General features: G+C 46.6%; 1 protein-coding gene and 1 long non-coding RNA gene across 9 annotated transcripts in view; one reads left to right on the top strand and one right to left on the bottom strand.

Moving 5' to 3' along the window:
* The window catches only part of LOC105494114 (solute carrier family 6 member 2), a 48,325-nt gene extending 45,682 nt beyond the window's left edge, over positions 1 to 2,643 (bottom strand). For 3 of the 7 annotated variants that reach the window (XM_071084545.1, XM_071084551.1, XM_071084550.1), the window contains exon 1: positions 2,504 to 2,643. The gene's annotated coding sequence lies outside the window, so the exon portion shown is untranslated. Of the gene's footprint in view, positions 1 to 151; positions 196 to 334; positions 517 to 1,797; positions 1,819 to 2,503 lie in introns of those variants that run through there. The other 4 variants (XM_071084546.1, XM_071084549.1, XM_071084547.1 and 1 more) reach the window with 4 other exon arrangements.
* A 158-nt stretch (positions 2,644 to 2,801) lies between these two features.
* The window catches only part of LOC105494080 (uncharacterized), a 73,435-nt gene continuing 58,564 nt past the window's right edge, over positions 2,802 to 17,672 (top strand). Inside the window, exons 1-2 of one of the 2 annotated variants that reach the window (XR_003020993.2) lie at positions 2,802 to 3,123; positions 15,630 to 15,840. This is a non-coding gene — a long non-coding RNA (uncharacterized lncRNA). The remainder of the gene's footprint in view (positions 3,124 to 15,629; positions 15,841 to 17,672) is intronic. The other variant, XR_011616476.1, reaches the window with a different exon arrangement.

Here is a 17,672-nt window from a genome sequence, read left to right as displayed (position 1 = left end):
CAGAAACGGGCGCGCGTCCGCTGGAAAAATTTGGAAACAGAGGTTGGGGCACGCCTCTTCTGACAGCCCTGTCGGTGCGGCTGAAGACCTTGCAGCACTCTTCCTCGTTCACCCATTCTCGCCTGCCCCAAATGGTTGGGATTGAACTCACCCAGGCTGAGGGCAGCGTGCCGACCCACTCCCCAGCTCGGGTCCGCGCCACTTCAACAGCTCCGGGAGCCTCCCCGGACACTTAACGTCACTGCACTACAAACTCGCTGGCCCTCTGCTGGCGCGTCTCGGCCCGGACCTCCCCGGCACACCTAGCCCGGTCCCGCGCTCAGGGCGCACTCACGTGTCCGGCGGCGAGGGGATCCCTGGTGCCTTGCGCCCTGCTGGCCCCCGACCGGCGGCGCCTTGGCAGGCTCTGGGGCGCGGGCTGGGGCTGGGCTCCGCCGCGTGGCGTTCGGGCGGGGCCGGGGAAGAGCTGGAGGCGCGGGGCGGCCGGCAGGGCGCGGGCTGACTGGTTCTGGCCGTGCCTGGCGGGGGCCGGGCTGGTAATGTAGCCTGCGCCCCAGGTAACGCGCCGATTGCATTAACCCAGCGCCCGGCCCGCTCCGTCTGGAGCCTGTTAGCGCTAATGGAGACTGACAGCGCGGCCGGGGATGGGCAGGGGCGGGAGCGTGGCGCGGGCTCCCAGGGATCTGTGGGACCCGGGCGCGCACTCCCTTTCTATCCTGCGCCGAGCACCGCTCGCCGCTCCCAAGGACACCAGGCTATGATCTCCCACCACCGGGAGCGAGTGATAGACTCTCCAAAACTGGGGTCTGCGTCGTGTCAGAGAGGAGGCCAAAAAAAAAAAAAACAAACAAAAAAAAACGCCTGGGGCAGCAGCGACCGGTGCTGCACCAGCTCTGTCGTCCGCAGCAGGCCACTTAAACTATCTGGTCAGAGTTTCTTTATCAATGAAATGGGAATGTGCGGTTCAGGTCCCAGTACTGCAAATAGGCGGCCAGCAGGCTGTTGGGCAATTTTGTTTGAGCGACTTAGCATATTGACAGGTCACAGCCCAGCACTTACTCCTGCATCTCTGTTATTTATGGGCAGGGTAGCAGGGCATTTGAGGTTGTGACCCGTGTTCTATGAAGCTGAGAACTACTATTTATTCATTCAATTCTTCATTCATTCACCCCTTCACACATTTGTTCTCCCACATGCCCGCTGTGTGCCAGGCACTGTTGTGGGCTCTTGGATTACGCTGAGGCAACACAACTCGGAGATTCCTGACCTCATGGAGTTTACTTTCTACCAGCGGAGATAGAGGAAACGGGAAACATCATAAATACACACGTTATATGACGGGTGAGGGAATGGGGGGTCAGTGGGGCTGCAGTTTGCATAAGGGGTCAGGGAATTTGAGAAGGTAACAATTAGACAAGTGAAGGACTGAGTCATTTGGACCTGATAGTCGTTTTCTCACTCATTGATTCATCTATTGATCAATGTATTAATCCATGTAGCAGATGCTCATGTGTGCGTGAACAGTGCTGGCTAGAGAGGAGATAGCCCCTGATTTTAAGGAGCTCCCAGACCAGTGTGTAGGGTCTGTCATAACCCAGTGTGGTCAGGATGGATTGTGACCACAGATGTGTGGGAGTAGGGTGGAGCTGAATCAGCAAGAGAAGCATCCTGTTGATCCAAGGAGGCTTCAGAGAGGTGGCAGTGCTAAGGGGGATGGGTGGGGCTTGATCAACCCAGCCACACTGACCTTTCCATTCTGTAAACATCCTAACCTCAAGCCCACCCCAAGACCTTTACACTTGCTGTTTTCTCTGCCTGAGTTGTTCAAGTTTCAGTCCAGAGGTCCCTTCCCGACCATTCAAATCGAAAATACACCCTCACTCTCTATCCTATCACCCTATTTATTCCTTTGTTACATCACTATCGGAATTGGTCCTAGTTGTTTAATTTTATGTCCCCCCTTGGGCGGTACGTGAGCTCCATGAGCACAGAGACCTTGTCTGTCTTTTATAGCACATGTTCTGGCACCTGGAACATACTAGAGCATCAACCAGCCTGTGAAGTGAATGAGTGAATGAATGAAAGAATGGTGGTGGCCGGGCGCGGTGGCTCACGCCTGTAATCCCAGCACTTTGGGAGGCCGAGGCGGGTGGATCACGAGGTCAGGAGATCCGAGACCATCCTGGCTAACACAGTGAAACCCCGTCTCCACTAAAAATACAAAAAATTAGCCGGGCAAGGTGGTGGGCGCCTGTAGTCCCAGCTACTCGGGAGGCTGAGACAGGAGAATGGCGTGAACCAAGGAGGCGGAGCTTGCAGTGAGCCGAGATCCCGCCACTGCACTCCAGTCACAGCGAGACTCCCTCTCAAAAAAAAAAAAAAAATGGTGGTCCGTGGGGGTGTTTAGAGCATCTGTACCAGAAGGACAATCATGACAAACGTCCTCTGGGCAGGATGCAGAGGGGAGAGGAAGGGAAACCTAGAGGGGTGTGGGTTCCCCTACCTTCTGGGGCAGAGGACAAAAGGCAGGTGAGGGAAAAGACTGAGCAGAGGTTTGAGGACAAGAGCTCAGAACTGTAGGTTTCCACACATGAAAGGTGTTTATCTCCTTTGATCTATTGGACCATCATGACAATCCTGTAAGGAAAGCAGGAAGAGAATCATCTTTCCGTGTTTCAGGTCAGGAAACTGTGGCTCTGTGGGCTTAAGGGACTTATCCAGGGTTCCACAGATTGGACGTCATAAAGTGGAAATGAGAACCCAAGTCTCCTGGCTTCCAGCCTCTGCTCCCTCCACCAAGTCATGGTGGAGACGCTCAGAATCTCTCTAGTAGTCATGGTCCCCTCCTCTCCTCTACCCCACACCCCATCCAACTGGTTTTCAAGTGCTGAGAATCCCACCTCTGAAACACCCTGCAAAGCCACAACAAAGAACCCTCATCACCCCTCACTGCAGCAGCCTCCTAGCTGGTCACTCCACATTCAGTATCTTTCCAGCTGCATCATCATCACCAACTGCCAGAGCTCTACCTAGAACTCAAGTGTGACCACCTCGTTCCTCTGCCTGAAACTCCTCTGAAACACACCAACACATAAACATGATTTAATTAACTCTGGATTTGAGGTAATTTTATTTTCTTCCCTACACTTCTTTTGCCAACTTTTCCACAATGAGCATTTGATACTTAATCAAACAGAAAAAGATAACCCACAATTTTAAAAAATCCTCCAACCTTTCCAAGATAATGCCTAAACACTTGAGGAATACAGACAAGACTCTGGCTCTTTAACCACACCTCCTGCTATTCTTGTTCTCTCCTCATTTTTCCCACAAATTCTTTATCACCTCCAAAATATGCTTTATTCTCCAGTAATATGAGAGATACTAAACTGCTAGTGGTTCCCAGAATATCGTGTGTTTTTATACACTTCTAGATTTTTTAATATGCTGCTTCCATCATTCTTTTTTCTACCTGGAGAACTCCTATTCATCCTCCAAAACCTCCAGTCACCTTCACTATGAGGCTTTCCCTGATAACCACCTCCTACAACAGAGTCAGACTCCTCTTTTATACTGCTGTGTATATTTGCCTGTACCGTTATTTGTGAGACCTCCCTACCAGGGTCAAGGACAATGCCTGATGTATTCTGTTACTTAAATGGTGCTCCAGAAACATGTACAATACAGAACTAGAAGAGATCTCTTTCTTTGGTTGGGTTTGATGTCTTTGGTTGGTTTCATTTTGTATTGGATTCCTCAAGAAACAGAACTGGAAACAAAGATTTGAATACAAATAATTTATTTAGGAGATAATCCTGGAAGCACTCATTGGGAAGAGGAGAAGTGAGACAGCAAAGGGAAGGAAACCAATAGAAAGCAGATTAAGGAGCACTTGCTGCTGGGGAAACTGGTGCTCAGCCCTGGTGGGGGCCTCGGGGAGACTGCATAGAGCATGCCTCAGTGTTGTCTTGCTTGAGGAGAAGGAAACTGGAGCATTTATCCATGAAGGACGCCCCCAGAGTGTCAACTTCCCAGCAAGTCCAGCCTGTCTGATGAGAGGGATGAGCCTGTCCTGCTGCCAGAGAAAGGCTACCAGCAGAGCCCCAGGTACTGGCAGCACGAAGCCACTGGGTTGGATCTGCATTGGCAGGAACAGTGGATGATAAGGGGTGTGGGCATGGAGCTGGAAGTGTTTGCTACAAGGGTGGAGGGAGGGATTTCCCCCTAACATGCACACCATCAGAGGGCCAATCAACAAGTCTGGGAGCTCCACCTGTAGTTTCAGAGACTACTGGGGGTCAGCAGCGAGAACACTAGGCTGGGACTGGGCTGAAAGGGAAAGCGTCTCTCTCCGTCTCTGGCCCAGACTCCCTGCCATGGGGCCATGTGGCTTCTCTAGGTGCCCTTCTTCCTGCCCAGCCAGGTGGCCTGAGGGCAAGTTGTGCACGGGAGGCTGGAGCATTATCAGAGCTAATGTGATCTCTGGGGAGGCATCACTTCCACTTACCATGGCACTTGGTGACACAGGCCATGGGATAAAAGGCAATGGCTGATTCTGTGAGTCCATCTTTGACCATCTCCTCACAGACACTGGAGCCCTGACACACAGCGACTGGGCTGGGACACATTTAGAATCCAAGGGCCTGTGTCCGCTGAGGACGCTCAGAACCTACACCTCCATGGCACCAATGGGGAGACTAAGGAAAAAAAGGAGGGGAGGTTTGCCTGCATATTTGTTTCCTCCCTCCCTCCCTTCCTCCCTCCTTTCCTTCCTTCCTGCCTTCCTTCCTTCCTTCCTTCCTTCATCTTTCTTTTTTCTTTCTTTCTTTTTTCTTTCCTTTCTTCCTTTTTTCTTTCTCCCTTCCTCCCTTTCTTTCTCTCTTCTTTCCTACCTTCCTTCCTTCCTTTCCTTCTTTCACCCCCTCACTTCTTTCCTTCCTCTTTTTTCCCTCCCTCCCTCCCTTCATTCCTTCCTTCTTTCCTTCCTTCTTCCTTTTCGTTTTGTCTTTCTTTCTTGATCAGGGGACAATAGGCCTATGTCACACTGCAGCTGACCTGCCCTGAATTCATTCATCACTGGTATAAGTTGTGCTGGATTTACAAATAGCATAAGACCTACATCAGCTGAAATCCGCCTCCTTCAGGACACCTCCCACTAAAGAGTACTGGGAATACCTGAGACTTCCGACCTGCACAGATGTGGCTCAGTGCTTAGATTTTTCTCTTAATTCCTAGCCCAGCTGACCATATTCAGGGACTGGCATTAAAGAGCATCTGTTGCCTGCTGACTTCACATTCACATCCTCTCCCTGGGCTGCTCCCCTGAACTTCATGTGCCTTTATCAAACTACAGACTGGACATCACTACCTGGGTAATCAAAGGCACCTGGAAGTCACCATGTCCAAAGTAGGATCCTTGACCTCCCCTTCCTGACCCACACCACACCTGCTTCTCCACAGTCTCCCTACCAAGGTGATGGCATCTTCTTCCTTCTAGTTCCTTGGGCCACAAACCTTGGAGTCAGCCTTGACTCCTCTTTCTCTTGACCTTCATCCAGTCCTACTGCAAATGGCTGGTTCCAAATCACATCACACCTCCCCACCTTATGGTGACTTCCCTGATCCAAGCCTCATCACCTTTTGCCTGGATTAATGTGATAGCCTCTGAATGGTCTTCCTGATTTCTCCCCTTATTCCACGAAGTTTAAGTTCCACATAGCTTCTAGAAAGACCTTCTGGAAAAAAGTTCAGAGCCCATCACTGTCTCTCCCCAATGGTTTTTATCTCCTTCAGAATAAAATCTAAAGTCTAATCCCAGCACTTTGGAAGTTTGAGGTGGGAGGAGTGCTTGAACCCAGGTTTGAAACCAGCCTGGACAACATAGTGAGACCCTGTCTCTACAAAATTTTTTTTTAAAATATTAGCCAAGGGTGGTGGGGCGCACCTGTAGTCCCAGCTACTCAGGAGGGTGAGGTGGGAGGATTCCTTGAATCTAGGAGGTGGAAGCTGCAGTGGGCTGTGTTTGTACTACTGTACTCCAGCCTAAGTGACAGAGTGAGACCTTGTCTCAAAAACAAACAAAACTCAAAGTCCTTCCATGGGTGACATGGATGAATAGATAAATGCATTCTTTGGTGGACTTGCCAATGCAAGTCCAACTGAGCCCTGCAGTCCCCATGGGAAGTCAGATCAGAGAGGGACAGAGGTGCTGGGGGAGAAGAGAATAGGAGTGGCCAGTGGTGTGGCAGAAAAGCACTGGGCTGTGAGACAGCACCCTGGGTCCTGACTCGGGCTCTGCTGTTTTCAGGCTGTGCAGTAATGGCCAACTCCATCAGCAAGATGTGGACGGACCATGGAAAGAAGAAAGAGGCAGAGCACATGTCGAAGAGCCAGGGAAGGAGAAAGGGAAGGAGATGCCCAAGGCAAAGGGACTCAGTCTCCCAGGAGGAAAAGAGGAAATTTGCCCTCCCCTACATGAAACCCCAGATATATCCTTTGGCCTTAAGATAGTCATGTGAGTTATGGAGGGCGAAGACTCACAGCTGGTTTAGCTTCCTCTCTAAGACAGAGGGAGGTTTGGCCAGCTGACCAGGCTGCCAGCCTGTACAGGAGCTCTGTCCACCTGAGAATATCAGAACTGGACAGAATCTCAGAAATCTTACATCCAGTTGTCACTCTGTTAGAACACTATGTATTCCTTAGATAATCTGATGAGGCATGGAATTTCCATCCAGAAATATGCGCGCACACACACACACACACACAGCACACACACACACACAGCATTTTTAAATTTAGTATGAAATTTATCATACTTAAGAAAAAAGTGTACACAGTACATCTTTTCATGTATTTGTCTTTTTTAATGTACACAGCATTTTAAATAGAGTTTGGGGCAGATTTGCAAATCCTGCTTGAATCTCTTATCTCTCTTATCTCTCATCTCAGAATCTCTTAAAATAAAATATGTATTATCTTTTTCACAGTTCAAATAATAATAATATGAACACACAAGAACCCACCTACCCCTCTGGGTTAAGAAATAAAATATCTCCATACCTCACAAGCCCGCATCCACCCCACACCCCCTAAGCACATTCACCCCTATTCCCTGCTCCAAAATAAACATTATCCTGAGTTTGGCAATCACCACTTCTTTGTTTTTCTTTATAATATTACCATCTATGAATATATTTCTAAACAATGCATTGTTAGTTTATCCTTCTTCAAACTTTATGTAAAAGGAATCACACTATAGATATTGTTCTGTGACTTTTTTGGCCCAATATCATGTTTCTGAGATTCATCCTTGCTGATGGGGTTGGCTGTAGTTCACTCGTTTCCATTGTTGTTTATATTCAGTCTATTGTATGAATAATAACAATTTATTTATTCACCCAACTGTGAAGGACATTTGGATTGTTTCCAGTTTTTTTGTTTTGTTTTGTTTTTGTTTTTGCATTTTGAAAAATACTGTCTATATATGCTTTAAGATGTCACCTACACAAATGTGCAAGACTTGTCCTAGCGTTTATTCTTAGGAGTGAATTGCTGGTTTGTAGGGTATGTATTTGTTTAGCTTTATTAAGTAATGCCAAACCATTCTGTAAAGTGTTTGTACTAATTGAAACTCCCTCTACCACCATGTCAATTCTTCATATCTAATTTCTTCACATCCTCCCTAACCCTTGGTATTACCTAGGCTTTTAACTTTTGCCAAACTTTTGGGTATGAAATGGTATCTCACTGTAGTTTTCATTTGCACCTCCATGACTTCTAATGATGTTCAACATCTTCTCACAAATGCATATGGGTCATTTGTGTTTCTTTTTCTTCTGTGAGATGATGATACATATTGTTTGTACAATTTTCTATAGGCTTGTTAATCTTTTTCTTATTAATTCACAGTACTTAATAATATATCCTGGGTACTAATCTTTGAAATGTTGTCAACATCTTTTCTTGGATGCATTGTAAGGCTTTTTGCTCTGTTGGGTGACTTTGATAAGTAGAGGTTATTAGCTTCAATGTAATTTAATGTAGCAATCTTTTCTTTTGGTTTCTGTATTTATGTCTGGTTTAAGAAATATGTCCCTGGTTGATATTTTCCAAAGTTATATTTTAAAATTTGACAGTTTTGTCCTTCATATTGATGTCCACCTGGAGTTGATTTTTGTATAGGGTGTGAAGTAGGGATTCCATTTCATTATTTTTCGTTTGACTAACAGATAACAAATTGTCCTGACCCAGTCCTTAAGTAGTTTCATCTTCTCTGCTCTAATCATCAGAGAATTATCTATCATAAACTAAGTTTCCTTGTACAGTCGGGTTTTTGTCTGGGCTCTCTCTTCTGTTCTGTTGATCTATTTATCTGTGCCCAAGAATTACCACACAGTCTTTTTTTTTTTTTTTTTTTTTTTTGAGACAGAGTCTTGCTCTGTCCCCCTGGCTGGAGTGCAGTGGCGCGATCTTGGCTCACTGCAAGCTCCACCTCCTGGGATCATGCCATTCTCCTGCCTCAGCCTCCTGAGTAGCTGGGACTACAGGTGCCCGCCACTGCACCCAGTTAATTTTTTGTATTTTTTTTTTAGTAGAGACGGGGTTTCACCGTAGTCTCGATCTCCCGACCTTGTGATCCGCCTGCCTTGGCCTCCCAAAGTGCTGGGATTACAGGCGTGAGCCACTGCACCCGGCCACCACACAGTCTTAATTAACATTGTTTTATAATACACTTTCCTATCTGGTGGAGCAAGATTCTCGAGCTCCTTTTCTTTGGAAATGTCTTGGCCATGCTCTTCCCTACAAATTTCTGAACCACCTTGCAGAGTTCCATGAAAAACCCCACTGGAATTTCAATTGTTATTGCATTAAATCTATAGATCAATTTGAGGGAGAACTGACATCATCACAGTGTTTAGTCTTCCCATCCAATAGCACAGTACATGTTTCCATGTATTTGTCTTCTCTAATGTACACAGCATTTTAAATAGAGTTTGGAGAGAATATGCAAACTCCTGCATGAAATCCATCTCAGTCTCTTAAAATTATTGCCCTCTAGTGTCTGAGCTCTTTTCTTTTTGCTCAGAAAACACTTCCCAATGGCTTCACCAGGAATACATTCGGACCAAAGTGATTCTTACAGTTATCTTCCCACTTCTTTCTTACTTGTCTCGCTGGCTCTCTGATATCTATTCTTGGGAAACAGCAAATAAAGCTTTTGTGGAGCCTGGAGAGACAGAATGGTATCTAGGCTAAAAGCATGAACTTAAGAGCCACTAGCCTCAATTTTAACCTTGACTCCTCTGTGGACTATCTGTGAAATCCCGGCCAAGTTCCCCTACTTTTCCGTGTCTCAGTTTCTTTTCCTTCCTTCCTTCCTTCCTTCCTTCCTTCCTTCCTTCCTTCCTTCCTTCCTTCCTTCCTTCCTTCCTTCCTTTCTTCCTTCCCTCCTTCCTTCTTTCTTTCTTTCTTTCTCTCTTTCTTTCTTTCTTTCTCTTTCTTTCTTTCCTTTCTCTCTTTCTTTCTCTCTCTCTTTCTTTATTTCTCTCTCTCCCGCCGTCTCCTTTTCTTCTTCTTCTTCTCCCCCTCCTCTCCCCCTCCTCCTCCTTCTTCTTTCTTCTTCTTCTTCTTCTTCTTCCTCCTCTTCTTCTTCTTCTTTTTCTTCTTCTTCTTTTCTTCTTCTTTGTCTGTTTCTTCTTCTCCTTCTTCATCTTCTTCTTCTCCTTCTCCTCCTCCCCTCCCCCTCCCTCTCTCTTTCTTCCTCTTCTTCTTCTTCTTCCTTTCTCTCTCTCTTGTTCTTCTCTCTCTCTCTCTTTCTTTCTCTCTCTCTCCCTCCCTCTACCCTCCCTCCTCTCTCTTTCTCTTTCGCTCCCTCTTCCCTCCCTTCCTCCTTCCCTCCCTCCCTCCCTCCCTCTCTCCTTCCTTCCTTCCTTCCTTCCTTCCTTCCTTCCTTCCTTCCTTCCTTCCTTCCTTCCTTCCTTCCTTCCTTCCTTTTGGTATAGGTGAGGTATAGTTACATTGCCCAGGCTGGTCTCATACTCCTGGGTTCAAGCAATTCAGCTGTCTCAGCCTCTTGAAATGCTTGGATTACTGGCATGAGCCACCAGGCCTGACCTCAGTTTCTTCATCCGTGAAATGGGTAAGATGATGATGAGGATAAGGGCACTTAGCTCATAGAACTGCTGAGAGAATTAAATGAGTAAATACATGTAAAGCACCTAGACAGTGCCTGGTATCACATACGTGTTACTTCTTATTGTTGTTGTTATCAAAACATTTAATTTCTCTACGTCTGTGGGAGGCAGGGATCTTCTCCAGAATTTTAATTTAGATTTCTCTGACTTCAAATTACAAGACTGGGATAAAATAGCAAATATGTGTTGGTATAACAAGTGTGGCCTTTGGACTTACAAAACAAAAGCTGGGTTGAAAGCCTGGTTTCATTACTTGCTGGCTAGGTGACTTTTGGCTTCTAAGCCTTAGCGTTCCCACCTATAAAATGGGGATGACAACACCTGTGAAGATAATTAGTGGGTAGCACTGTGTGAAGGGTCACATTTCTTAAGGCTCTACGATGCAGTGGTACTTGTGTCCTCAAAGGTCACTGTTTCTTCCTAGTGACCTTTTGCCTCTTTTCTACTTTTCCAGCTCATGCCTCTGGCAGATTTGTTAAAAGTGCAGATTCCTGGGCCCCACCCCAGAAATTTGAATTTAGTGGGTCTGCAGTGGGAGCCAGGAATCTGCATGTTTGTGGCATGTTTATTCCTGTTAAAAAAATAACTTGAGCTTTCAGATAGTTGAACATGGGGAGGTTCCTGGAGGGTGGTGCACCAGGGAGAGCATGGAAACTCCAATCCTCTTCCCCCAAAAGCCACCCTACTCATCTCTTCATCTATATCCTTTGCAATATCCTCTATAATAAAATGGTAAATGTGAAATCACAACAGAATCTGTTCAGTAAGGTAATAGGAAATCATATAGCCAGCACGATGGCTCCCCAGTGATGTGCACTTCCCAATACTCAGGCCCCTGTGGAACGCCCTCCCACACCGAGTCAGGGCTGGCCTTGTCTGAATAGTGGAATGTGGTAGCAATAATGCTCTGGGACTTTCCAAGTGAGGTAAGTAAAACAAGCCTTGCAGCTCTGCCCACAACTCTCTCTTGGAACCTTCAGTCTCCATGTGTGAAGTCTAACTTCCCTGAGGGTGCCATGCTGGAGAGATCACAGAGAGAGGCTCTGAGACCACAAAAAGAGAAAGAAATGTCCAGCCGGCCCCTAGTCATTCTAGCTTCAGCCAACCAAGTTATCCCAGTTGAGACCCTTGACATCATGGAACATCAACGAGTCATTCCCTTTAAGCCCTGCCCCAAATGAAGACTCATGAGTAAAATAAATAATTGTTGCTCTTTAAAAAAATAGTAAATCCAGTATTAGTGACGTGTTTCATAACCTTTGTCTCAAGTTGAGAGTGACTGTGGCAATTTGTGGGCAATTCAGCTCCCTCAGACTGGTGTGTCCTCCTTTTGCTCTGACCGCTTGGCAAAAAACAGCCATTTCCTGCCTGGGCTCTCTATTCCATGAAGATATGAATGGGTCCCTTCTGAAACATGGAAGGGAAAAAAGCTGCCTCATGTTCACTGTCTAGGGGACTATCTAGGAGGCAGCAGGAGCATCCATCAACCCCCCAGAGCAGGGGCATGGAAGGGTGAAGGAACAGAAGTGTGAACTGCACCCTCTTCAAGGGAATCATGAGGCCTTAGCTCAGGGTTGTCTGCAATGAAGCCAAGGCCTGGGGGATGCACCTAGTCTGGGCTGGTCCTGCTCTGCATTCGTGCCCAGGATCCTGAACCTACTAAATTATTTAGTGATAGTGGTACACGCAGTAGTTCACCCTCTGTGGACTACATACAGAGAACACCTGCCTGAAACATGTTCTTAAGGAGTCTGCCTCCTCCTCTGTATTCTCAACCCTCAAAATGAAAGCTGGGTGGTCTTTGGGTAAGGACAGGGGAACTAGGAGGCAGGGTGCAGGGTGATGATTTGCTACCCCTCTTTCTGGTAAATACCACCACCCTCCCTTCCTAGTTTCTTAGGAGGCCCTTGATCTCTGGATCCCTTAATGTGATCAGCAGGAATAGTGGCACTCAACTTCTGTACCGCCTGGGAGTTCAAATCCTGGCTTTCACTTAGCAGCTTTGCTACCTCGAGCTGATGTGTGCCTCAGTTTTCTCACTTATCAAATGGGGCTTAGGGCTGGGTGTGGTGGTTCTCGCCTGTAATTGCAGCACTTTGGGAGGCTGAAGCAAGTGGATTGCCTAAGCCCAGGAGTTTGAGACCAGCCTAAGCAACATGGCAAGACTCTGTCTCTACAAAAAATACAAAAATTGCAAAAATTAGCCAGGCGTGGTGGTGCACACCTTCAGTACCAGCTACTCAGGAAGGCTGACATAAGAGGACCGCTTGAGCATGAGAGGTCAAGGCTGCAGTGAGCCATGATCACGCCACTGCACTCCAGCCTGGGTAACAGAGTGAGACCCTGTCTCAATAATAATAATGATAATAAAATTGGGCTCATTATAGTATCTTATCTATTGGGGGAGTTGGAGGGCTTAATTGCATCAGCGACTGCAAAGTGCATCAGCAGTGATGAGCACATACTATAAACACGATAGACATTTGCTATACACTTGACAGTTCTATTCACTTAACAAAATGGGTGAGGGTACTATGCTAAGTATCATTTCATACAAGACGATCATTGTTCTCATTTTACAGATTGAAGACAATGCTGAAAGTGGCTAGATGTCCTGTCCTGGACTGCATCGCTAGAGCGGGACAGAGGGTGGGGTTTAAGCCCCGATCCCGGCGGGCTCCAGGGCATACACTCTTCACCCCTGTTCTATCTCCATGGCTCGGCGGTTGCCAGTTTGGGCCTCACTTGCCTCACTCCATCTCTCTGCTCGAGCTCCCTATTCTCAGCAGGGCTGCTCACCCTTTTTGGCTGGGAAACTTGAGGCCATGGCTGATGGATTTCTGAACCCAGACATTGTGGTTCGTCAACCACCATCTCCTTTGACCCTTTCCCCTCAAGCAGCTAGAGTCCTTCCCTCTTCAAGACTCACCTCCCACCTCAAGCTCTTAGATCCACCCCTCCCAGCAGTACTAGGATCTGCCCCAACCCCATTTTGTTTCTCTTCTATTTTTCTTCTCTGTCCCCTCTGCCTTTGTCCTGCCCACCTTCCAGGTCTTCAGCATCCGCTGCCAGTCTCCCCTTACTGCTGTGTGTCATGGGCTTTGCCCTTCCTCCCAGGTAGCTGGCAGAAGAACCCTCCACTTCTTTGCCCCACTTTGTACCTCCCTGCCTCACTTCCACTCCCGAAATTACACGGGATAGTAGCAGAGCAAGAGGTCAGACCTGACTCCGACACGTGGTCCCAGGGTCTTCCCACACCTACGTCCTCTCTATGGAATGTTTCTCAGAGCAGGTAGTTGAACATTGCTCTGGCATCACTCTGAAGGAAGGAGATGTATGAAAGATAGGTTTCGATGAGGAGGCTGGGAAGAGTTGGAAGTCCAGGTGGGGGTGGCAGTGAGGGGAGGGTCCAGGCTGCGAAAGATCTTTGGTGATAACAGAGGTGGGAAGAGGTCATCATGAGGCCACCCTGCCTGTTCCAAGTGCCACAGGAATCCTCACTGACCCCTCCAGCACACGCTGGAGGGAACTCTTGTAAGGGGACTGGCAGCTGGTCTACACTGCCCACGTGTGGATGCGAGCCATGGAGCTGAAGCTGAAGTGCATGTCCTGGGGAGAGTTAGGTCAGGAGTTGATGGAGAGACTTAGGCCTTAGGAGAAGACTGAGGGACAGACCTGCTGGCCTCAGGAATGGACATGCAGTCACCAGGGGGTGCTACACATATATTCTGTGTGGCCCAAGAGCAGACCCAGAGCCACAAACACGTGCTTCAAGGAATCAGACCCCAGCTCAATGTAGCCCAGGAGGGAGGTGGAATGGCTGTGTCTGGGAAGGCTGGGGACTGCCCTCCGAGGAGTGAGTGCCTGCCTGCCCCTGCCTCAGGCTCAGGGAGAACCAGTCCGGGTAGCTGGAGAATGGAGTGGGGCTTTGTTTCAAAATTTTCCAATTTTGCTAATAGTGTCCCTCCCTTTTTTTCTCCCTATCCTCCAGCCCACCTGTAACAAGACCTCTCGCCATGCCCCCATCCCTTAGAGACCACGATGGTCAGAGCTTAGAGGGACCTTGCAGATCTCTCCTAAAGTAGAGAAGTGCAGCCCCAAGGAAAAGGGGCAATGGCTCAGGGCTGTGCAGGCCCTTCTTTGAGTAACTTTGAATCACAGAGGGAGAAAGTTCCACTGCTTTTCATGCTTTTTTAGCCCTGATTATGGAAGGAGTGAGTCTCAATCTGGTGTTCATGTGTCTGTAACGACTTTCACTTACTAATCGCCAGTTCAACAGAGGGAAGTCAGGCTTTGGGTCAGAACTTTCAGGCCCAAACCACATCAAACTAGAATCTCCTATCAGTGCTTTCTTTTCATTGCTTTATTTTTACAGTTATCTATTTATGGCATGTGATGTTAGTGTTTTATTTATTATACGATGACAGTATAAAGTTTCTTTCTTTATTTCTTACTGGTAACTTAAAAAATGCGGATTATTCCCAAGCATGTATCTACACTGTCACTACAGAGTATTTCTGCTCTCACTAGATACCTGCTCTGTAGTGTTCATAGATGCCAGACAGTGAAAGCTTAGATACACATTTGGGAATAATCCGTCTTATCTACATACATAATACTTACCTAATAGCACATATTAAATATATGGTATACATACATATAATGCATAAATATATAACAATATGTATTATTAAATATAAATATATAATATAGTATTAGGAATAATTGATATATTATTAGGAATAATCGATATACATACCATATACACACAAGCACACATATTCAATATATACATATACTGTATATGTACCTATGTATGCACTATATGTATATATTATTACTTACAATTACACATGTACATTTACATATAACTAAAATGTTGTGTATATCCCTAAAATTTTATACATATAAACTATATATGAAAACATATATATAAATTTTTTTATATAAAACATATATATCTTTGTGTGAGGCTTAACACACAGAAAATTGAAGTGATTACAAATGCACTTTTTACATAGTGAAAACACCCATGAAACCATATCCAGGCCATTAAAAGAAGAAAAAAATGATCAGAATCTGAGGAGTCCCCCTGGTTGCCCCTCCCTGTCAACATCTCCCTCCTCCCCAAAGGTAACTGCTATCTGTACCTTGAACCCCATAGATTTATTTTGCCTGTCTAAACCATCTTATGCATCACTTTTGCGCATGTTTAAAATTTATACAGTTGGCCTTATTCCGCATGAATCCTCCTGCAAATATTCTTGAGGTTTTTCCATGTTGATACTTGAGCTTCCTTTTTAAAACAAATGTATTTAATTAAGAAGAATGAGTTGATTTAAAGGAAACATCAAATTCATACTAGGACAAGTTGATCAGGGAGTGCCAGAATTCAGGCAACGTTGGCTCTAAGCCCAGTATCTTCCCCTTTTACAGGCGTGCAAACCGAGGTCAAGGGCCGTAAGAGCTGTACCGCAGGTCAGTCTGCATGTTCACGACACAACTGGGATGAGGTTCCAGCCCAAGTGCCTGAGGCCAGAGATCTTTCCTACTACGTCATGTTGGCAAGAACATTCCCCTCCGCCTTACCCTACCCCACAGCTCTATTCCGTATCCAACGTTGGCTCTTAACCTTGAACTGCAGAAAGTAAGCTGTTTTTGTTGTGTTTTATTGATCATTTTAGAATTAAGCCTAGAGTCAGGGTGGTGTGTTATTGGGGGACCAAGTCCCACCAAGGCAGCTGTCCAGCCTTCAAAGTTATGACAAGCCTTCCACTTGGCAGCCCACCTCGGTGACCTATATTTTAATATGTGCTATTAGATTATTGCTAATGAGACATCTTAGGGATAAAAGAATTATGCTCGCTGCCGGGCTATGGTAAAAGTACAATTGAATTAAAGGCTGAAATCGTTTAGGACTCTGCTAGACAACCTGTCCCCCAGGCTGGGCCCGAATGGAGATATTAAGCTTTGGAAATTACACAGGAAAAATAAGTATAATTGATCTAAGGTAACTTCACTCGTCTAAATTAAATAATGTGATTGTTACAGGCAGAAAGGCTCAGGATGAGGAGCCGGGCGGAAAAGGCTTGCTATCTGCAAACAAAGTTATAAGTGAAAGCCCCGGGGAATTGACTTTCCCCTGATGAGCCGAGCACCCTCCTGATGGCTTCTGAGAGTCCACTTGGGCATCAGCAGGAAATGGACCTGGTCTGAATGTTATAGAATCTGAGGTTTACCAGGCGCCTCTGACCACCATCCTCACCAGCCCCTTTCCAATGCCCTAGCGAGCTCATGCCCCACCCGGCAAATTGTCCAGTGCTGTGTGCACAACTCTCTTGCTTAGAAGAGATTTCTCTATCCCAGCACTTTGGGAGACCATGGTGGGTGGATCATCTGAGGTCAGGAGTTCGAGACCGGCCTGGCCAACATGGCGAAACCCCGTCTCTACTAAAAATATGAAAAAATTAGCCAGGCATGGTGGAAGGTGCCTGTAATCCCAGCTATCTGGGAGGCTGAGGCAGGAGAATTGCTTGAACCCAGGAGGCAGTGGTTACAGTGAGCTGAGACCACGCCATTGCACCCCAGCCTGGGCAACAGAAACGAAACTTTATTTCAAACAAAACAAAACAAAACAAACAAACAAACAAAATAAGAAGAGATTTCTCTGCTGGTGGCTATAGCTGCTTTTGTTTCCATCCACAGGAGTCTTGTGCTCTGCGAAGCCTAAGGTCCATGCACCCTCATCTCCCTGGAGCCGGCCTCCAGAACCCCATACCATCATCTGTAAATCGCACAATTGTGTGCAGAGTGCCAATTACAGACCAGTCTTTAAATGAAGATATTGTATTTGCAGAACTTCGGAGCTCTGTCTCCAAGGCGTTCCCTTTCTCTGGTCCAAATATTTGCACTCCACCAACCCTCTCACTGATTCCAGGTTCTTCCGGGCAATGCTAGTCCTGATGCTGTTCATTGAAAGGCAGATGCTGGAGTTTCCCAGGCAGGAAGAGGTCCTGCAAACCTATGAGGGCTGAGATTTCCCAGGTCCTCCATTGATTTCCTTCTGCCCCCACTGGCGGCTCCCTTTGCTTTCCCTAGCATCTGTCTGTCCCACCCCTAGGCAACACAGCTGACTGCCAGCAAGGTGAGACTTGGGGGTTCCCCAGCTATTCTTACCTTGTCCCAAACATTGCTGTTCTTAGGCCATAAAGCCCATAGTTAAGCCTCATGTTTTAAGTATCACCCTTCTCTGGCTAAAAACCAACTAGAATATGTTAAAAAAAATAAAAAAGAGAGAGAGACAGAGAGAGAGAGAGAGAGATTTCCTCTCTCCCTCCAATCTTTCTTTTTACCTCCTTCCCTTCCTCCCTCCTTTCTTTCTCCCTTCTTTCTTCCCTCCTTCTCTCCCTTCCTTCCTTGCCTCTATTAAACATTTCTTGAGTCATCCCTGTGTATCAGGAACAATTCTATGAGCCAGGT

This window comes from Macaca nemestrina, chromosome 18 (genome assembly GCF_043159975.1).
Source record: "Macaca nemestrina isolate mMacNem1 chromosome 18, mMacNem.hap1, whole genome shotgun sequence".
NCBI classification, from domain to species: domain Eukaryota; kingdom Metazoa; phylum Chordata; class Mammalia; order Primates; family Cercopithecidae; genus Macaca; species Macaca nemestrina.
This window is presented reverse-complemented; position numbering and strand designations above follow the sequence as displayed.